This window comes from Pseudophryne corroboree, chromosome 6 (assembly GCF_028390025.1).
Source record: "Pseudophryne corroboree isolate aPseCor3 chromosome 6, aPseCor3.hap2, whole genome shotgun sequence".
In the NCBI taxonomy this organism is placed as follows: Eukaryota; Metazoa; Chordata; class Amphibia; order Anura; family Myobatrachidae; genus Pseudophryne; species Pseudophryne corroboree.
Window position 1 is genome coordinate 599,465,687 of NC_086449.1, and position 23,484 is coordinate 599,489,170.

General features: G+C 45.1%; 1 protein-coding gene across 3 annotated transcripts in view; it reads right to left on the reverse strand.

Moving 5' to 3' along the window:
- The window catches only part of HTR4 (5-hydroxytryptamine receptor 4), a 908,015-nt gene that overhangs the window by 439,471 nt on the left and 445,060 nt on the right, over positions 1 to 23,484 (reverse strand). The window lies entirely within an intron of this gene.

The following is a 23,484-nucleotide window of genomic DNA, read 5'->3' on the forward strand; positions in this document are numbered from 1 at the left end:
AATGGATAAGATCTTGGTTGAAGGATAGAAAACAGAGAGTTGTGGTAAATGGAGTGCATTCACAGGAGGGAAATGTTACCAGTGGAGTACCCCAGGGATCTGTACTTGGACCAGTGCTTTTCAATATCTTTATTGGTGACATTGCAAATGGGATTAAAGGGAAAGTATGCCTTTTTGCAGATGACACAAAGGTATGCAACAGGGTAGACACACCAGGTGGGGTAAAACAAATGATTGAGGATCTAGGTAGACTAGAGGAATGGTCAAGAGTCTGGCAATTACAGTTTAATGCCAAAAAATGCAAAATCATGCACTTGGGTCTCAAAAATCCTAAAGCTAAATACAGTATTAATGGCACTATACTGGAAACTACTGAGGAGGAAAGGGATCTAGGAGTCACTATTTCAGATGACTTAAAGGCAGGTAAGCAATGTAACAAGGCAATGAGGAAGGCTAGTCAGATGCTTGGCTGCATTGGGAGAGGAATCAGCAGCAGAAAGAAAGAAGTAATAATGCCACTGTATAGGTCATTGGTACGGCCTCATCTAGAATACTGTATTCAGTTCTGGAGGCCATATCTTCAAAAGGATATTAATACATTAGAAACTGTACAAAGGAGGGCAACTAAAATGGTGCATGGCCTACATCACAAAACATACCCAGAAAGACTAAGAAATCTCAATATGTATAGTTTGGAGCAGAGAAGAGAAAGGGGGGACATGATAGAAACTTTCAAATATATGAAGGGTTTTAACAAAGTCCAGGAGGGAAACATTCTCCAAATGAAGAGAAGCAATAGGACACGAGGACATGCACTGAGACTGGAGGGGGGGAGGTTCAGGGGAAATTTGCGGAAAAATTATTTCACAGAAAGGGTAGTGGACAAGTGGAATAGCCTCCCATCAGAGGTGGTAGAGGCTAAGACAGTAGAGCAATTTAAACATGCATGGGATAGACATAAGGATATCCTTACAAAGAAATAAGGATCAAATAAGGTTAGTGATAAAAAAAAATAATATATAAAAAAAAAAAAAGGGGCAGACTAGATGGGCCAAGTGGTTCTTATCTGCCGACAAATTCTATGTTTCTATGTTTCTATGTTAAAAGTCAATGATGTTTATTATGACAACTCCGCAACACAGCAGCAGTAAAAGAAAACGTAAAAGTCAGCAAAGAATAAATACAGTTCCTGGGTACTACAGGATGGCAGGAGCCACAGGGCACTGGTAGTGTGAGATAGTTCTTATGATCTTCTAGATGGAAAGTCCTTACCAGGCCCGACTGTAGCAATGGAGATAACCCAGGATTGTGCCAGCTGGTGTTCCAGGAAAAGCTGGGTTGCTGAAGATAAAACAGCTGCTGTGGATACTGGCTGGAACCAGACTGTTGTTAGCATGGAGTGGATACTGGCTGGAACCAGTTAAATAATAAATGAACTTGGGAGCGATGAAATATGAACTGAAATGTAGAACTTGAGAGCGGAGAAATAATAATACCGGTGGAGAGTGGTAAAGTGTAGAAAGGACACCGGCCCTTTAAGGGAAGCTGTACTCTGCTGGAAGCTGAGCTGGAAGCAGGTAATGTTGTAGCTGGAAACAGATGAATCCACAATGGATTGGAGAGTCAGGCTACACCGCAGGTGGAATGCTGGTGCGGGTCTCTATGGTGGAAGTCTTGAGACAGGAGCTGGAACCTGGAAGACAATCACAGGAGAGAGACAAACAGGAACTAGGTTTGACAACCAAAGCACTGACGCCTTCCTTGCTCAGGCACAGTGTATTTATACCTGCAGCAAGGAAGGCATTGGCTAGGCAATTATGCAAATTATCAATACTGAGAACAGATTGGTGGAAATGATCAGCTGACAGAATCCAAGATGGCTGCGCCCATGCAGACACTTGGAGGGAAGTTTGGTTTGTAATCCATGTGGTAATGAAAACAGTAATGGCGGCGCCGGCCACCGGAGACAGGAGGCGCCAGGCTGACAGATGCACATCCAACCACGCGGACACAGCGGAGGCCGCGGCTGACGTAATCGCCACTCAGACACTCTGCATGCAGAAGTTCAGGGACGGCGGCGGAGGCCGCGGGAGACGCCATGCCAGGTGTAATATGGCGTTTACTGTGACAGCGTCCCAGAGTGACAGGAGAGGATACAGGAATGTACACATCAGGATAACAGATGGGATCCGGTCCTGGAGCGCTGAGCCAGCCTTAGGAGGCATCTGATGGGTAAGAAATGGCGTCCAGATACCCGGATCGTGACAGGGCCTATGGTTAGGGGTGTGGCCAATCCCCAGAAGTTTTTCTAACCATAAGAGAGTGTCCCTTGATAAATATAAACAGTAAATACTGCTAGTGCATGCATGATAATGTACCAGATTAATAAAGGCAATTCACTGCAGAAAATGCACCACAGTCCTGTGCAGTATAATGTAACATACTGTATGTATAAAATATAATTCAAGTGCACAGTCTGGAACCTGATCTGTAGAGGATGAGGTGGGGGCCCGGGCAGTGGGGCCCACTGGGGGTTTCCCCTGTGCCCCTGTGGACCAGTGCAACTTTGTATACATACCATAATAAATACACAAACATAATAGAATCAGCACTGCACTTTCTAAGCACTCATTCTCCCACCTCATGGTAAGGCACCTGCCTCTTCTTCCTAGTAGCTACTCTCTGGTCCAGTGCACCGATTGAGGACCCAGATCCACACACACAACTAGCTTGATGGGTGGTCTTCAGTATGCCAACTGTCGGGATCCTGGCGCACAGTATACCGGCGCCGGAATCCCGACAGCCGGCATACCGACACTTTTTCTCCCTCGTGGGGGTCCACGACCCCCCTGGAGGCAGAATAAAATAGCGTGGCGCGCGTAGCACGCCACAGTGCCCACAGCGTGGCAAGTGCAACGAGCCCGCAAGGGCCTCATTTGCGCTCGCCACGCTGTCGGTATGCTGGCGGTCGGGCTTCCCGCGCCGGTATGCTGGTCGCTGGGAGCCCGGCCGCCGGCATACCATACTGCACCCAGCTTGATAGAAGAAGTTGCTACCACTGGTCATGTGCAGCAGCTCTGCTCTGCCTATTAAACATTAAATGGCAGCACTTCTAGCAACTGTATAGTAATTTGAGCCGAATGTGTGTGTGTGTGTGTGTGTGTGTGTGTGTGTGTGTGTGTGTGTGTGTGTGTGTGTGTGTGTGTGTGTGTGGGGAAGGTGTGTGGGTGGGGGTCCAGGTAACCAGAACCCGCCCTGCATTTGCCTATGCATATATATATATATATATATATATATATATATTAGTGATGAGCGGGTTCGGTTTCTCGGAAACCGAACCCCCCCGAACTTCACCCTATTTACACGGGTCCGAGCCATACTCGGATTCTCCCGTATGGCTCGGGTAACCCGAGCGCGCCCGAACGTCATCATCCCGCTGTCGGATTCTCGCGAGATTCGGATTCTATATAAGCAGCCGCGCGTCGCCGCCATTTTCACTCGTGCATTGGAAATGTTAGGGAGAGGACGTGGCTGGCATCCTCTCCGTTATTGTTGAACTTGATTGTGCTGTGCACTATTGCTTAATTGTGGGGAGGGCTGGGGAGCAGCTGTATATATGAGGAGTACAGTGCAGAGTTTTGCTGACAGTGACCACCAGTATACGTTGTCCGCCTGAAAAACACTCCATATCTGTGCTCAGTGTGCTGCTTTATTGTGGGGACTGGGGACCACCAGTATAATATTATATAGGAGGAGTACAGTGCAGAGTTTTGCTGACCAGTGACCACCAGTATATAATATATAGCATTACGGTACAGTAGGCCACTGCTGTACCTACCTCTGTGTCGTCATTAAGTATACTATCCATCTACATTATATACCTGTGGTGCATTTTAGTTTTGCAGTTTGCTGACACAGTGACCACCAGTATACTATATATAGCAGTACGGAAGGCCACTGCTGTACCTACCTCTGTGTCGTCATTAAGTATACTATCCATCTACATTCTATACCTGTGGTGCATTTTAGTTTTGCAGTTTGCTGACACAGTGACCACCAGTATACTATATATAATAGCAGTATGGTACGGAAGGCCACTGCTGTACCTACCTCTGTGTCGTCATTAAGTATACTATCCATCTACATTCTATACCTGTGGTGCATTTTAGTTTTGCAGTTTGCTGACACAGTGACCACCAGTATACTATATATAGCAGTACGGAAGGCCACTGCTGTACCTACCTCTGTGTCGTCATTAAGTAAACTATCCATCTACCATCTATACCTGTGGTGCATTTTAGTTTTGCAGTTTGCTGACACAGTGACCACCAGTAGACTATATATAGCAGTACGGAAGGCCACTGCTGTACCTACCTCTGTGTCGTCATTAAGTATACTATCCATCTACATTCTATACCTGTGGTGCATTTTAGTTTTGCAGTTTGCTGACACAGTGACCACCAGTATACTATATATAGCAGTACAGAAGGCCACTGCTGTACCTACCTCTGTGTCGTCATTAAGTATACTATCCATCTACATTATATACCTGTGGTGCATTTTAGTTTTGCAGTTTGCTGACACAGTGACCACCAGTATACTATATATAGCAGTACGGAAGGCCACTGCTGTACCTACCTCTGTGTCGTCATTAAGTATACTATCCATCTACATTCTATACCTGTGGTGCATTTTAGTTTTGCAGTTTGCTGACACAGTGACCACCAGTATACTATATATAATAGCAGTATGGTACGGAAGGCCACTGCTGTACCTACCTCTGTGTCGTCATTAAGTATACTATCCATCTACATTCTATACCTGTGGTGCATTTTAGTTTTGCAGTTTGCTGACACAGTGACCACCAGTATACTATATATAGCAGTACGGAAGGCCACTGCTGTACCTACCTCTGTGTTGTCATTAAGTATACTATCCATCTACATTCTATACCTGTGGTGCATTTTAGTTTTGCAGTTTGCTGACACAGTGACCACCAGTATACTATATATAGCAGTACGGAAGGCCACTGCTGTACCTACCTCTGTGTCGTCATTAAGTATACTATCCATCTACATTCTATACCTGTGGTGCATTTTAGTTTTGCAGTTCGCTGACACAGTGATCACCAGTATACTATATATAGCAGTACGGAAGGCCACTGCTGTACCTACCTCTGTGTCGTCATTAAGTATACTATCCATCTACATTCTATACCTGTGGTGCATTTTAGTTTTGCAGTTTGCTGACACAGTGACCACCAGTATATATAGCAGTACGGTACGGAAGGCCACTGCTCTACCTACCTCTGTGTCGTCAAGTATACTATCCATCCATACCTGTGGTGCATTTCAGTTGTGCGCAGTATATATAGTAGTAGGCCATTGCTATTGATACTGGCATATAATTCCACACATTAAAAAATGGAGAACAAAAATGTGGAGGTTAAAATAGGGAAAGATCAAGATCCACTTCCACTTCGTGCTGAAGCTGCTCCCACTAGTCATGGCCGAGACGATGAAATGCCATCAACGTCGTCTGCCAAGGCCGATGCCCAATGTCATAGTAGAGAGAATGTAAAATCCAAAAAACAAAAGTTCAGTAAAATTACCCAAAAATCAAAATTAAGAGCGTCTGAGGAGAAGCGTAAACTTGCCAATATGCCATTTACGACACGGAGTGGCAAGGAACGGCTGAGGCCCTGGCCTATGTTCATGGCTAGTGGTTCAGATTCACATGAGGATGGAAGCACTCATCCTCTCGCTAGAAAAATGAAAAGACTTAAGCTGGCAAAAGCACAGCAAAGAACTGCGTTCTTCTAAATCACAAATACCCAAGGAGAGTCCAATTGTGTCGGTTGTGATGCCTGACCTTCCCAACACTGGACGGGAAGAGCTTGCGCCTTCCACCATTTGCATGCCCCCTGCAAGTGCTGGAAGGAGCACCCGCAGTCCAGTTCCTGATAGTCAAATTGAAGATGTCACTGTTGAAGTACACCAGGATGAGGATATGGGTGTTGCTGGCGCTGGGGAGGAAATTGACAAGGAGGATTCTGATGGTGAGGTGGTTTGTTTAAGTCAGGCACCCGGGGAGACACCTGTTGTCCATGGCACGAATGTGGCCATTGACATGCCTGGTCAAAATACAAAAAAAATCAGCTCCTCGGTGTGGAATTATTTCAACACAAATGCGGACAACAGGTGTCAAGCCGTGTGTTGCCTTTGTCAAGCTGTAATAAGTAGGGGTAAGGACGTTAACCACCTCGGAACACCCTCCCTTATACGTCACCTGCAGCGCATTCATCATAAGTCAGTGACAAGTTCAAAAACTTGGGTGACAGCGGAAGCAGTCCACTGACCACTAAATCCCTTCCTCTTGTAACCAAGCTCCTGCAAACCACACCACCAACTCCCTCAGTGTCAATTTCCTCCTTACCCAGGAAAGCCAATAGTCCTGCAGGCCATGTCACTGGCAAGTCTGACGAGTACTCTCCTGCCTGGGATTCCTCCGATGCATCCTTGAGTGTAACGCCTACTGCTGCTGGCGCTGCTGTTGTAGCTGCTGGGAGTCGATCGTCATCCCAGAGGGGAAGTCGGAAGACCACTTGTACTACTTCCAGTAAGCAATTGACTGTCCAACAGTCCTTTGCAAGGAAGATGAAATATCACAGCAGTCATCCTGCTGCAAAGCAGATAACTCAGGCCTTGGCAGCCTGGGCGGTGAGAAACATGGTTCCGGTATCCACCATTAATTCAGAGCCAACTAGAGACTTGATTGAGGTACTGTGTCCCCGGTACCAAATACCATCTAGGTTCCATTTCTCTAGGCAGGCGATACCGAAAATGTACACAGACCTCAGAAAAAGACTCACCAGTGTCCTAAAAATGCAGTTGTACCCAATGTCCACTTAACCACGGACATGTGGACAAGTGGAGCAGGGCAGACTCAGGACTACATGACTGTGACAGCCCACTGGGTAGATGTATTGCCTCCCGCTGCAAGAACAGCAGCGGCGGCACCAGTAGCAGCATCTCGCAAACGCCAACTCGTTCCTAGGCAGGCTACGCTTTGTATCACCGCTTTCCAGAAGAGGCACACAGCTGACAACCTCTTACGGCAACTGAGGAAGATCATCGCAGAATGGCTTACCCCAATTGGACTCTCCTGGGGATTTGTTACATCGGACAACGCCAGCAATATTGTGCGTGCATTACATCTGGGCAAATTCCAGCACGTCCCATGTTTTACACATACATTGAATTTGGTGGTGCAGAATTATTTAAAAAACGACAGGGGCGTGCAAGAGATGCTGTCGGTGGCCCGAAGAATTGCGGGCCACTTTCGGCATTCAGCCACCGCGTACAGAAGACTGAAGCACCACCAAACATTCCTGAACCTGCCCTGCCATCATCTGAAGCAAGAGGTGGTAACGAGGTGGAATTCAACCCTCTATATGCTTCAGAGGATGGAGGAGCAGCAAAAGGCCATTCAAGCCTATACATCTGCCCACGATATAGGCAAAGGAGGGGGAATGCACCTGACTCAAGCGCAGTGGAGAATGATTTCAACGTTGTGCAAGGTTCTGCAACCCTTTGAACTTGCCACACGTGAAGTCAGTTCAGACACTGCCAGCCTGAGTCAGATCATTCCCCTCATCAGGCTTTTGCAGAAGAAGCTGGAGACATTGAAGGAGGAGCTAAAACAGAGCGATTCCGCTAGGCATGTGGGACTTGTGGATGAAGCCCTTCATTCGCTTAACCAGGATTCACGGGTGGTCAATCTGTTGAAATCAGAGCACTACATTTTGGCCACCGTGCTCGATCTTAGATTTAAAACCTACGTTGTATCTCTCTTTCCGGCAGACACAAGTCTGCAGAGGTTCAAAGACCTGCTGGTGAGAAAATTATCAAGTCAAGCGGAACGTGACCCGTCAACATCTCCTCCTTCACATTCTCCCGCAACTGGGGGTGCGAGGAAAAGGCTAAGAATTCCGAGCCCACCCGCTGGCGGTGATGCAGAGCAGTCTGGAGCGAGTGCTGACATCAGGTCCGGACTGAAGGACCTGCCAACGATTACTGACATGTCGTCTACTGTCACTGCATATGATTCTCTCACCATTGAAAGAATGGTGGAGGATTATATGAGTGACCGCATCCAAGTAGGCACGTCAGACAGTCCGTACGTATACTGGCAGGAAAAAGAGGCAATTTGGAGGCCCTTGCACAAACTGGCTTTATTCTACCTAAGTTGCCCTCCCTCCAGTGTGTACTCCGAAAGAGTGTTTAGTGCAGCCGCTCACCTTGTCAGCAATCGGCGTACGAGGTTACTTCCAGAAAATGTGGAGAAGATAATGTTCATCAAAATGAATTATAATCAATTCCTCCGTGGAGACATTCACCAGCAGCAATTGCCTCCACAAAGTACACAGGGATCTGAGATGGTGGATTCCAGTGGGGACGAATTAATAATCTGTGAGGAGGGGGATGTACACAGTGAAAGGGGTGAGGAATCGGAGGATGATGATAAGGTGGACATCTTTCTTGCCTCTGTAGAGCCAGTTTGTGCAAGGAGAGATTGATTGCTTCTTTTTTTGGTGGGGGCCCAAACCAACCAGTCATTTCAGTCACAGTCGTGTGGCAGACCCTGTCGCTGAAATGATGGGTTCGTTAAAATGTGCATGTCCTGTTTATACAACATAAGGGTGGGTGGGAGGGCCCAAGGACAATTCCATCTTGCACCTCTTTTTTCTTTCATTTTTCTTTGCATCATGTGCTGTTTGGGGACAATTTTTTTGAAGTGCCATCCTGCCTGACACTGCAGTGCCACTCCTAGATGGGCCAGGTTTTTGTGTCGGCCACTTGTGTCGCTTAGCTTAGTCACACAGCGTCCTTGGTGTGCCTCTTTTTTTCTTTGCATCATGTGCTGTTTGGGGACAATTTTTTGGAAGTGCCACCCTGCCTGACACTGCAGTGCCACTCCTAGATGGGCCAGGTGTTTGTGTCGGCCACTTGTGTCGCTTAGCTTAGTCACACAGCGACCTTGGTGCGCCTCTTTTTTTCTTTGCATCATGTGCTGTTTGGGGACTATTTTTTTGAAGTGCCATCCTGCCTGACACTGCAGTGCCACTCCTAGATGGGCCAGGTGTTTGTGTCGGCCACTTGTGTCGCTTAGCTTAGCCATCCAGCGACCTCGGTGCAAATTTTAGGACTAAAAATAATATTGTGAGGTGTGAGGTGTTCAGAATAGACTGGAAATGAGTGGAAATTATGGTTATTGAGGTTAATAAAACTATGGGATCAAAATGACCCCCAAATTCTATGATTTAGCTGTTTTTTAGGGTTTTTTATAAAAAACACCCGAATCCAAAACACACCCGAATCCGACAAAAAAATTTCGGTGAGGTTTTGCCAAAACGCGTCCGAATCCAAAACACGGCCGCGGAACCGAATCCAAAACCAAAACACAAAACCCGAAAAATGTCCGGTGCACATCACTAATATATATATATATATATATATACTGTAGATGTCTAGACAGATAGATATTCCTTTTTGCACCTGATGTATTTAATGAAACTAGTCCATGCACCTGCCTGATACAAGTAAGCTTTTCAGGTCAAGTAAAAACAAAGTCAGTTGGTTTCTGTTGGAAGCCCTTTTCCTGAGCTATAGTGTGGGACATACACCAGCAGCAAATCGCTTCTCCAGCAGACTCTGGGCTAATTCCAAACTCCATAAGTGCTGCTGTTACTGTGACAAGCATTAATGGAATACTTGGCACCATAATATGCTGTGTGATGATGATCGAAAGGAGTCCCATTCCTAACATGATGCAGTAGGCAAGCATGTTAATGCTGAAATACCTAACATAGTAATATGGAAAATGTGGTAGTCTGTTTTCCCCTGAAAAAAAACAAAGGCACTAGTCGCTTATAATAATGAAATCTTTTAGTAATCTTGATGGTTGTGTTGTTTACTGATTCTGAGAAAAAAAATTAACAGGTTAAAAAAACAGATCCATTATCTCAATTTATCTGCATTAAAATAAATCAATGACAAATAATGAGCTACTGTAGTAAAGACCAAGACATTAACAGATATTGTAGGTTGATGAGAGATGTGATTATTATAATTGTGATACTGTGTTGAAATAAATAGTTTACCTTTCAAAGTCTTAATAAAATCTTATTGGGGGTATATTCATTATCAAGCCCCAACAGTCCCCTGTTAATTAGGTATTTAAATTGCTGTGAGATTTGCTGGTGGATAGCAAAGTACTGGAACAATTCAGCTGTCCCACACAACCTAACGCTGCCACTTTCATTGCTAATACAGTGCATCCGGAAAGTATTCACAGCACTTCACTTTTTCCACATTTTGTTATGTTACAGTCTTATCCCAAAATGGAATAAATAAATTTTTCCCCTCAAAATTCTACACACAGTGGGCCTAATTCAGACCTGATCGTAGCAGCAAATTTGTTAGCGGATGGGCAAAACCAGGTGCACAGTGGACAGTGTGGGGGGGGGGGGGCAGATAAAACATGTACAGAGAGAGTTAGATTTGGGTGGGTTGTATTGTTTCTGTGCAGGGTAAATACTGGCTGCTTTATTTCTACACTGCAATTTAGCTTTCAGTTTGATCACACCCCACCCAAATCTAACTATCTGTGCACGTTATATCTGCCCCCCCCCCCCCCATCCTGCAGTACACATGGTTTTGCCCATCTGCTAACAAATTTGCTGCTACGATCAGGTCTGAATTAGGCCCAATACCCCATAATGACAACGTCAAAAACGTTTTTTTTAGATTTTTGCATATTTATTAATAATAAAAAAAACTAAGACATCACATGTACATAAGTATTCACAGCCTTTGCCACAAAGCTCAAAATTGAGCTCAGGTGCTTCCTGTTTCCACTGATCATCCTTGAGATGTTCCTACAGCTTAATTGGAGTCCACCTGTGGTAAATTCAGTTGATTGAACATGATTTGGAAAGGCACACACCTGTCTATATAAGGTCCCACACTTGACAATGCATGTCTGAGCACAAAGCAAGCATGACATCAAAGGAATTGTCTGTAGACCTTTGAGACAGGATTGTCTCGAGGCACAAATCTGGGGAAGGGTACAAAAAAATATCTGCTGCTTTGAAGGTCCCAATGAGCACAATGGCCTCCATGATCCGTAAATGGAAGAAGTTCAAAACCACCAAGTCTCTTCCTAAAGCCGGCCGGCCGTCTAAACTGAGCGATCGGGGGAAAAGGGCCCTAGTCAGGGAGGTGACCAAGAATCCGATGGTCACTCTGTCAGAGCTACAGCATTCCTCTGTGAAGAGAGGAGAACATTCCAGAAGAACAACCATCTCTGCAGCAATCTACCAATCAGACCTGTATGGTAAAGTGGCCAGATGGAAGCCACTCCTTAGTAAAAAGCACATAGCAGCCCACCTGCAGTCTGCCAAAATGCACCTGAAGGACTCTCAGACCATGAGAAACAAAATTCTCTGGTCTGATGAGACAAAGATTGAACTCTTTAGCGTGAATGCCATGCGTCATGTTTGGAGGAAATCACCAGACCGCTCATCACCAAGCCAATTCTATCCCTACAGTGAAGCATGGTGGTGGCAGCATCATGCTGTGGGGATGTTTTTCAACTTGGAGTCAGGATAGAGGGAAAGATGAATGCAGCAATGTACAGAGACATGCTGGCTGAAAACCTGCTCCAGAGTACTCTTGACTGGGGCTTCGGTTCATCTTCAGCAGGACAATGACCCTAAGCACAAAGCCAAGATATCAAAGGAGTGGCTTTCAGACAACTCTGGGAATGTCCTTGAGTGGCGCAGCCAGAGCCCAGACTTGAATCCAATTGAATATCTCTGGAGAGATCTGAAAATGGCTGTGCACCTGCACTTCCCATCCAACCTGTTGGAGCTTCAGAGGTGCTGCAAAGAGGAATGGGCGAAACTGCCCAAAGATAGGTGTGCCAAGCTTGTGGCATCATATTCAAAAAGACTTGAGGCTGTAATTGCTGCCAAAGGTGCATCAATAAAGTATTGAGCAAAGGCTGTGAATACTTCTGTACATGATTTCTTCGTTTTTTATTTTTAATAAATGTGCAAAAATCTAAAAAAACAAAACTAATTTTCACATTGTCATTATGTGGTATTGTGTGTAGTATTTTGAGGGGAAAAATGAATTTATTCCAGTTTGGAATAAGGCTGTAACATAACAAAATGTGGAAAAAGTGAAGCGCTGTGAATACTTTCCGGATGCACTGTAAGTAGCAGGGAAAGTTTACACTCACAGGCAGTGTCAGCGTGCACAGGCATACCCAAAGAGAGGGCAGATGTGGGTGGGAAAAGAATTGATCCCTCTTTGCAGGGGCCTTTAAGAGAGGAGGGGGCGCATGTGCTGCATCCTCCGTTCGTGCCCCCTCTTCTCTGCCAGGAGCACTGTAGAGTCTGACCACTACAGGGCTTAGACTCTACTGCACATGCGTAGATCTCCGGGAAAATGATGCAGCGGCCATTTTCCCAGTGATATCTCTACTGTGCATGTGCAGAACTCTGTGAAAATGGCCGCTGCATCATTTTCACTGTGTTTTAACAGTGCCGGTGATGTCAGTTCGGGACTCCGGAGGGGTGAGTATTAAAAAAATGGGTGTAGCGTGTGCGGTGTGGGCCCATACAGGACTCAGGGGCCTGTGTGCACCGCACACACTGCACCCATTATAGATACGCCAGTGCCTTCTCGCAATCTGGCCTCTTTGCAATTCCAGTTGAACAAGGGAGAGCATTCCACAGAATTGGTGCAGGCTAACAAATAAATGAGTCCGTCAACTGGAACAGGAAATGAGTGGGGATGAGATGCATATCTTGCACAGAGCAGAAGGGTCTAGTTGTGAGATGATTTGAAATGGGCAGAGATGGGCTACCAAAGTAGGGACTGATAGAGCAGAACAGAGGAAGAGGGACATTTGTATGGAAGATTAGTCTAGCAGCAGCATTCTAAATACACTATATGGACAAAAGTATTTGGCCACGCCTGTTAATTATTGAATTCAGGTTCAATTAGACCCATTTCCACAGGTGTATAAAATCAAGCACCTAGCCATGCAGTGTCCATTTACAAACATTTGTGATACAGAATGGGTTGTTCTGAAGAGCTCAGTGACTTCTAGTGTGGTATTGTGATAGAATGTCACCTTTGCAATAAGACGGTTCATGACATTTCATCCCTACTGGATTTTCCACAATCAAATGTCAGTGATATTATTAGAAAGTGAAAGCTTTTAGGAACAACAGCATCTCAGCCACGAAGTAGAAGACCATGTAAAATCACAGAGCGGGGTCAATGACTGCTTTAAGGCGCATGGTGCATAAAAGTTCCCAACGCTCTGCTGATTCCATAGCTGAAGAGTTCTGAACTTCCGCTGGCATTAATGTAAGCACAAGAACTGTGCGGCATGAGCTTAATGGAATGGGCTTCCGTGGCCGAGCAGCTGCAATCAAGTCTCACCTCACCAAGTCCAATGCCAAGTGTTAGATGGAGTGGTGTAAAGCACACCAATACTGGACTATGGAGCAGTGGAATTGTGTTATGTGGAGTGAAGAATCACACTTCTCGGTTTGGCAGTCAGATGGGTGACTCTGGGTTTGGCAGATGCTGGGAAAACATTACCTGCCTGATTGCATTATGCCAACTGTGAAGTTTGGTGGAGGAGGGATAATGGTACGGGGCTGTTTTTCAGGGTATGGGCTAGGTACCTAATCTCCAGTGAAGGACAAATCTTATTGCTTCAGCATTACAAGACATTTTGAACAATGTTATGCTTCTAACTTTGTGGCAACAGTTTGGGGAAGGCCCTTTTCTATTCCAACATGAGTGTGACCCAGTGCACAAAGCAAGGGCGATAAAGACATGGTTTGATGAGTTGAAAGAACTTGACTGACCTGCACAGAGCCCTGACCTCAGCCCCACCGAGCACTTTTGGGATGAACTGAAACAGAAATTGCGAGCCAACATCAGTGCCTGGCCTCATAAATGCTCTACAGAATGAATGGGCACAAATTCCCGCAGAAATACTGTATTCCAAAATATTGTGGAAAGCCTTCCAAAAAGAGTGGAAGCTGTTACAGCTACAAAAGGGGGGCCAACTCTTTATTAAAGTATATGTATTGAATACAATGTTGTTACAGTCCCTGTTGGTGTAATGGTCAGGAGTCCAGATGGGTGTAGTATGTCTGACCGGCGAGTGGAAATAGTTCCTGTTGGTCGGCATGCCGACCATCAGGATAGTGAGGGGGCGGGATGTCGGTGGAGGTCATGTGACCGTCAGTCTCCCGACCGCCGGTCACATGAATACCACCCATCCAGATACTTTTGTCCATATAGTGTAGATTCTATGGGTATGGGTGAGTCTGTTTAATGGAAGACCAGTTAGGGAAGCAAAGGACAGTTCTATGTCAAGAATGACACCTGGACAGAAAGCTTAAAGAGAAGGGTTTATTGTAGAGTTAACAGCTGAAATAGTATGTCAAAATGGTAACTACTATTGGCTGGTGGGAATAATAGTATTTCTGTTTTTGAAAGATTAAATTTGATGTGGTGAGATGACATCCATGATGAAATGGCAGTAAGACATTTACTACCGTGGGCCATCAAAGAACATAAGGGATCTGAAGAGGATAAGGGGGAACTCAATTTGCCACTGAAAATTACTGCATCTAATTGATTCCCTGAGGGCTATCCAATTAGCCCCAAAAGCCTGCAATATCTGTGATTTTTTTCACCTGCCCGAAGGCAAATTTATTATTCATTATTTTGAATGATAAATTGACTCTTATAGTAATTCTACCAGTACACCTGCACCTATGACATGCCTTTATTCCTAAATTAAGTTTACTACATATGATAAAATTCTGGAGAAAAGCTTTCTTGCTTTTATAAATAGACCCCTATGATGGAGCAAGCTCATATACAAAGTAGGGCTGAACAAAAAGACTATCCACAAAAGGGATCCTTCTGTTTACTAATGGGTTACTTAAATGGATGAGTTTGCTACAAACTCATGACATCTGAGCTTGTTAAAAAAATTCCAGTAGATCCTTCTAGATAACATATGTAGAGAGACCCTACATCTCAGCTCAACACTCTAAAACAGTGGTCTCCAATCTTAATTGGGGTGTGAGCTACTTGAGAAAAACGAAACCTCTGTAAGAGCTACTAAAATTTTTGAAAAATGAAAACTGCCTAATAACGGAATGTTCCTTCTGCTGCTGCCTCTTGCTTGCTCATTGGAAAGGGAAGGTAATCCCAAAGTGTAGGTCCTGCTGTGCAGAAGGTGTGTACAGAACGCCTACAGTAGTAGTGCCATACATAATGCCCACAGTAGTGCTCCTTACACGTAATGCCCCCAGCAGCTTCAGATACACATGATGCCCCCAGCAGTGTCAGATACAGTGCACCCAGCAGTGTCAGATACAATGCCTCCAGCAGTGCCAGATACAATGCCTCAACCATGCCAGATACAGTGCCTCCATCAGTGTCAGATACAATGCCCCCCACAGTGCCAGTTACAATGCCCCCAGCAGTGCCAGATACAATGCTTCCAACAGTGCTCACTGCTGCTGGCTTGTTCTCCTGTATGAGGGACAGAAGTAGAGGAGAGAGGAGCACAGCACACACCTCTCCTGTGATGTACAGTGAGAGGCGACAGTCTCCGGCGGCCATTTGAAATATGGTGCCGGTTCATGAGCCAATCAAAGCTCGCGGTCCGGCAGCCAATCAGGTGCTGCTGCTGTCAGTCTGTGAGCTCGGATTGGCTGACGGCCGGCAACATATTAGAAATGAAGGGAACAGTGCCAGTGACTGCCCAAGACCGTGCGCTGTGCAAGCTACCGAAAATGCTGCGGAGAGCTACTGGTAGCTCGCGAGCGATGGGTTGGCAATCACTGCTCTAAAAGTACCACACATGTCATCTCTTCTTTGGAGTTAAAGCCTATTCGCTAAAGTTCATACACTATCTAAGAAACATTTTTTTTGCTATCCAATGGAACTGAACAGATTTGAATGTACACCTGATTGTAGAGAGTACATTATTGTCTGTTTTTGCACCGCACATGCCCTGTAACTGAGTGCACACACCTCATCAAATTGGTGGTAATAAGAGATACTCTTGTAGGTAAAGGTCAGTGAGGGCAGTGGCGTCAAAAGTGTGGTGCAGGCGTGAAACCAAAGTGCCGGCTCCTGCTCAGTGACAGGAGCTGGGTGCTGCGCTGTAACAGTGCAGCAAACTTGTCTCCTGTTACTGTGTAGGAGCCAACACTGCAGCAGGAGCACTCCCTGGGGGCAGCCTGCTCCTCGCGGACCCCGGCATGATGAAAATGGGGGTCGTGAAGCCTAGCTACGCCCCCATCCTGTGAGACCACGCCCCTATCCCATGAAGCCATGCCCCCATCCCACAAAACCATGCCCCCTTTTGTGTCCATCGCATTGGGTGTCAAGGGGCTTAGTGACGCCTCTGAGTGAGGGCATGTTGATGCAGCTGCAGGCTACACAGATTTGAATGAACACATAAATACTACTATACTGTATTGTAGGTTTATGTGCGCATTGATGATGATGATGACTAGTAGAAAACCAAGAATACTGATAGGGAGTGGGTGCATCGTGCGATGTGTATAACTACGTACCAGCAAATATACAAATTTGTTCCTTGCACGCAGTCCAGGAGCAACATCCATCTATTTACTTACAACTCTGCATTAGGTCTACTGTTTCCAAATTCACATTGCACAAGTCACTAGTCACTTAGAGGAAACATTACATGTTCATTTTTTTTTTTTTTGTATTAATTATGATTCCTGACAGTTTTGATGTAATCTTTTTCTTAGCAGTAATGGACTATTATTTTTTATGATTGCACTAACGTCAAGAACGTCTCTTTCCTGGCAGTCAATTTTTAATGCATTAGTCATTATATTTAATTAGTGTTTGAGAGTACACTTCTTTAGAATTATACCAACACAACTAAAAGGTCAACTACCCAGTTAACCATTGAAAAAAATCCTCACATATTTAATGTGCTGGCATCATATGGTAGTGATCTTATTGACTTACAGCAGTGCTAAAGTGAATAGTTTAAATAAATAAATGCTACAAAATTTCTAACAAATTCTTGCCCATTTCCTCAGTCAATATTAAATCAGTTTTATAATTGGGTTTCTTTTTAGATGCATTTGTTTTCAGTGACAGTGGTGGTCATTCCGAGTTGTTCGCTAGCTGCATTTGTTCGCTGTGCAGCAATGAGGCTAAAAAACTGCACTTCCGTGCATGCGTACGCGGCGCAATGCGCACGCGTGACGTACTTTTACAATGAACGATGTAGTTTCACACAGGGTCTAGCGATGCTTTTCAGTCGCACTGGCTGCCGCAGAGTGATTGACATGAAGTGGGCGTTTCTGGGTGTCAACTGACCGGTTTCAGGGAGTGTTCGAAAAAACACAGGCGTGCCAGGAAAAACGCAGGCGTGGCTGGGCGAACGCAGGGCGTGTTAGTGACATTAAATCCGGAACTGAATGGGCTGAAGTGATCGCAAGCGCTGAGTAGGTTTGAAGCTACTCTGAAATTGCACAAAATTATTTTGTAGCCGCTCTGCGATCCTTTCGTTCGTACTTTTACTAAGCTAAAATACACTCCCAGTGGGCGGCAGCACAGCGTTTGCACGGCTGCTAAAAACTGCTAGCGAGTGAACAACTCGGAATGACCACCTATAGCAGGTCCTCTCTGCTGGTGATACCAGGAATAAAACTGCGTCTTTGAGTCGCCAACATTTGTCACTGTATTTCTGACTTGTGTTGCGTGTTGTCTTGTGTTGTGTGACATCAGGTATATTAGCCATAAGAACGGCTATTAAAAATTACGTTTAAAAAATGTAATTTTAAGCTGTAATGGTTTGAACCATCAAATAAATTTATTAGAGGATCCTTCAGTGGGTCCATCAGCGTCAGGCCTTATGGCTTCCCTAATTAAGTAAAGTGCAATTAAAAGAGAATGTGAATGCTCTCCACAAGCCAAATATTAAGCCCCTTCACATCCACCTGGATATTTAATCCCAAGTGATCATACCATATCTACTGCAACATTTGGAGAATATGGACTGAAGGGGTGTCCATATTTAAAAGTGTGAGAGGAACTGATTACTCCCTCATCCAAACAACTTTTCTTGTATACTCTACAGCGGAGATTATAGAAGTTGGTATGCCACAGTAGGTGGGCACATCAGGAAGGCAGAAGATAGAACGCCCACAGTTTTACTAGTTTGAGAAACTATTTAACCTAAATAACATTACTTTCCACTCATTTCCAGTCAATTTTGACCACCTCACATCTCACAATATTGTTTTTGTCCGCTTTAGGCCAAAGACTGCAGTGAGCTGGCTGGTTACTAAGTGACAAGTAGTGGCACTAACACAGCAGCAGTTTATAGCACATCTAAGAAACATTGGGGGTCATTCCAACCTGATCGCACGCTTGCTATTTTTTGCAGCGCTGTGATCAGGTCAAAATTCGGTAAAACTGCGTATGCGTATGTACTGCAATGCGCAGGTGCGTCGTACGGGTACAAAGCGGATCGGTGCTAGCCGATGGATTTAACGAAGAATCCATTCACACAGCCAATCGCAAGAAGATTGACAGGAAGAAGGCGTTTATGGGTGTCAACTGACCATTTTCAGGGAGTGGTTGGAAAAATGCAGGTGTGTCCAAGCATTTGCAGGGCGGGTGTCTGACGTCAATTCCGGGACCGTACAGGCTGAAGTGATCACTGCGGCTGAGTAAGTTCAGACCTACTCAGAAACTGCACAAATAGTTTGTGTACCGTTCAGCTGCACAAGTGTTCACACACTTGCAAAGCGAAAATACACTCCCAAATAGGCGGCGACTATCTGATCGCAGCGCTGCAAAAAATAGCTAGCGAGCGATCAACTCGGAATGACCCCCATTGCAACACAGCAGTGGCAGAAATGAAAAGTGGTGCATGACTGGTGGCAGCAGCTGCAGCACTAGTATTTGGTTGCTCTTCTCTAAACAAATTATTATTTATTTATTTTTTCACAGATCACTGCATGGAGTCACAGGGCTTATAGTTGCACATGAACAAAGCGCACTAGGGTAAAGCGCATCAAGCAATACAATTTACAGCAGAGTACAGCAATGTGCCGCTATACACAGTCACTATAGAGCATATTCACTTGTGAGTCTGGACACAACACAGCCAATCCCCAATGTTTGGAGCTGTCTGGATTCCTTGAATACAAATGTATGTGTATTTTTGTCATGCACAAGCACAGAACAGAAATTCACCTTTTACATGAAACAAATGGAATTTGGTCCAACTCTATAGACATAAATCAGAGGTGCACTTAAACTACACACAATGGCGATATTGATGTAGATGAGTGATTTATTGCAACTGAGCATGTATGAAAAAATCAGAACACCCTACAGTGTATGCATTATACAGAGTATAGTAGAGAAATAAAGCATGGCTAGTGACTGTGAGGTGGCCTGAAGTGAATGCAAAAATGTTTGTCTTGCGTGGTTGCCATGGGTGTGTCACGGAATCACTAGTGCACTCGGGGGGTCTAAGAACCAAGAAACCTCCCCTGATGGACCAAATGTTTTTTTGTTACTTGGCATGGTTCCATGGCCTGCAATGGAGCCTTGCCGCCTCACAGCTGTATGCCACAATGCACATGTCAGTGGTGAGGGGGAAAAGCCAATTAGACATACTCTCATAAAATTGCATTATATTGGCTCCACCGCCTCCCCAACAACATGTGATGCATGGCATTCTGTCATGGGGGCAGAGTCTAATTATATCAAGTGCATCTGCCAAGTCTGCAGTGCCCAGACCTACAGCAATGACCTCCTGCAATATCCTCTTCCCTCAGGACAGGCTCTGGAAGTCAGCGTAAGTGTATGTGTTCTTTGTGTGTGTATGTGTTCTCTGTGTGTGTGTTTGTGTATATATGTTCCATGTGTGCATACTGCATGTGTGTGCACTCAGTGTATGTGTATGTTTGTGTGTATGTATGAATTTGTATGTGTCTTTGTGTATATGTGTTCTATATTGCATATATATATATATATATATATATATATATCATAGGCCCTGAGGATGAGGTGTTCCCTGAAACATGTCGGATCAATAAACGGACCACTCTTTTTCACTTTCCATGAGTCTGCTTGAGTGCCGCCCGCTTCAATCCATTATATAGAGGACTAGCTTTGTCTCTCAAGGAGGGCACCGCAGCACATTGCTTTTTGGAGAGGGAGTGCCGGGACTGTTTACTATATATATATATATATATATATATATATATATATATACATACACATACAGTGCATCAGGAAAGTATTCACAGCGCTTCACTTTTTCCACATTTTGTTATGTCACAGCCTTATTCCAAAATGGAATAAATGAATTTTTCCCCCTCAAAATTCTACACACAATACCCCATAATAACAATGTGCAATTTGCAAATTTATTAAAAATAAAAAACTCAGAAATTGCATGTACATAAGTATTCAAAGCCTTTGCCATTAAGCTCAAAATTGAGCTCAGGTGTATCCTGTTTCCACTGATCATCCTTGAGATGTTCCTACAGCTTAATTGGAGTCCACCTGTGGTAAATTCAACTGATTGGACATGATTTGGAAAGGCACACACCTGTCTATATAAGGTCCCACACTTAACAGTGCATATCTGAGCACAAACCAAGCATGAAGTTAAAGGAATTGTCTGTAGACCTTCGAGACAGGATTGTCTCGAGGCACAAATCTGGGGAACGGTACAGAAAAATATCTGCTTCTTTGAAGGTCCCAATGAGCACAGTGGCCTCCATCATCCATAAATGGAAGAAGTTCGGAACCACCAGGACTCTTCCTAGAGCTGGTCGGCTGTCTAAACTGAGCAATCGGGGGAGAAGGGCCCTAATCAGGGAGGTGACCAAGAACCTGATGGTCACTCTGTCAGAGCTACAGCATTCCTCTGGGGAGAGAGGAGAACCTTCCAGAAGGACAACCATCTCTGCAGCAATCCACCAATCAGGCCTGTATGGTAGAGTGGCCAGATGGAAGCCACTCCTTAGTAAAAAGCACATGGCAACCTACCTGGAGTTTGCCAAAATGCAACTGAAGGACTCTCAGACTATGAGAAACAAAATTCTCTGGTCTGATGAGTCAAAGATTTAAATCTTTGGCTGAATGCCAGGCGTCATGTTTGGAGGAAACCAGGCACCGCTCATCACCAGGCCAATACCATTCCTACAGTGAAGCATGGTGGTGGCAGCATCATGCTGTGGGGATGTTTTTCAGCGGCAGGAACTGTAAAACTAGTCAGGATAGAGGGAAAGATGATTGCAGCAATGTACAGAGACATCCGTGATAAAAACCTGCTCCAGACTGCTCTTGACTGGGGCTACGGTTCATCTTTCAGCAGGACAACGACCCTAAGCACACAACCAAGATATCAAAGGAGTTGCTTCAGGACAACTCTGTGAATGTCCTTGAGTGGCCCAGCCAGAGCCCAGACTTGAATCCGATTGAACATCTCTGGAGAGATCTGAAAATGGCTGTGCATCAACGCTTCCCATCCAACCTGATGGAGCTTGAGTGCTGCTGCAAAGAGGAATGGCCGAAACTGCCCAAAGGGGGTCATTCCGACCCGATCGCTCGCTGCAGTTGTTTGCAGCGCAGCGATCGGGTCGGAACTGCCGAAGGCCGTTGTTGCCTAGCGATCGCCTCTGCCTGATTGACAGGCAGAGGCGTCCGCTGGGCACGAGGGGGCGGCGGCATTTGGCCGCCATTTTGGGGACACGGTCCGGCCAACGCAGGCGTGGCTGGACCGTGCGGGGGGCGGGCCTCAGCGGCTGTGTGACGTCACACGCAGCTGCTGTGGCCAGGGGCAGCGACGAGCAACTCCCAGTCAGCCGCAGGAGCTGCGCTGGCCGGGAGTTACTCAACAAGTCGCTGTGCGATGCTTTTGTACTTGTAAATTTGTGAAATAGGCAGCGCTAACAAATGAAGTGATTGGAAAGATTTCGAATATTAATAATATAATAATTTATTTTGTTAAATAACACATTAAAAGAAAACACTTAAAAGACAATTCTCTCCTCATAAGTCAGGTAACGAAGGTGCACCTTTTTACAGTTCTCACGAAAATCTGTATTGTGATCAGACCGATTGGTGTCTGTTCCTAAGTAAGTACCCTGGTAAGTCCACTAGTCCCACTGAGGATGCAGAATTAATCAGCACAATTCGGCAGTTGAATAGTTACCGATAACCGTGATTAGTGGTGGAAAGGCTTCCATAAGTTCATGTCCAAAATGGAGATTTGTGTCCTCATTAAATGCGGTATGTGCTGAAGTTATCCTCTTAGTTAGTGCACAAGGGGCTGGTAGTGGATCCGGGGTTTGTTCAGACACTCAAAATTGCAGTCACAGGAGCTGAAGTGGTGCAAAAGAGGGGGGGCCTGACGCATTTTGCTGCTCCCCAAAAGTTGCAGCTTTATCAAAGGATTCCTTTTTTTCCATACCCCCACTTCAAAATTTCCACTTCGGCCACTATATATATATATATATATATATATATATATATATACTGTATGCCAGAGGTTCCCAAACTGTGTGCCGTGGCTCCCAGGGGTGCCTCGGGACACTTGCAGGGGTGCCCTGGTTTGGTGGTCCAGGATTAATTAAAATTATTCATGGTCAATATAATAGGCAAAACCAGTGCTGGTGGATGCCAGTCATAATATATGTGGCCAAACAGAAGCAAATCTTGTCCCTCACCACACAACTGACCCTAAGGATGACATATAAACGCAATCTACTTAATGTAATATTTCTTTTTAAATTTTCAATAAGATTGTTTTGGCCTAGGGGTGCCGTGAAAAAAATTCTGATATTCTAGGGTGCGTGATTCAAAAAAGTTTGGAAACCACTGCTGTATGCACCAGGGATGTGTGGTGATGTAAATGACTGAGGAGGCACTGGCTAGTACCAGAGCAAGATTTGCACACAATATATGAGCCAAAAGGGTACATCTGGGCATTATACACAGGCGCAGCAGAATATATTGTTGGAAATTTGGTGAGTTTTGATCAGAGATGTGCGGAAAAGATAGGCAGGTTAGGAACTGCCTCACCTGCCATAGACTGCCTCACCTGCCATAGACTGCCTCACCTGCCATTTTACTATAAAAATGGTTAGAACAATGCAAATAAGATATTTCTACTATATTTCTACCCCCCCCCCCCCCCAGGAATCCTGTACTTGCCCCTGGGCATCAGTCACAGTCACTTCCACAGAAGCCCTAGTCAGAGAGAGAAACTACATCTGCCATAGGACAGGTGCATTAGATCGATGGTGTGCCAATGGCCGCATGTCGAGGACCACCTGTGGTGTTACAGCGT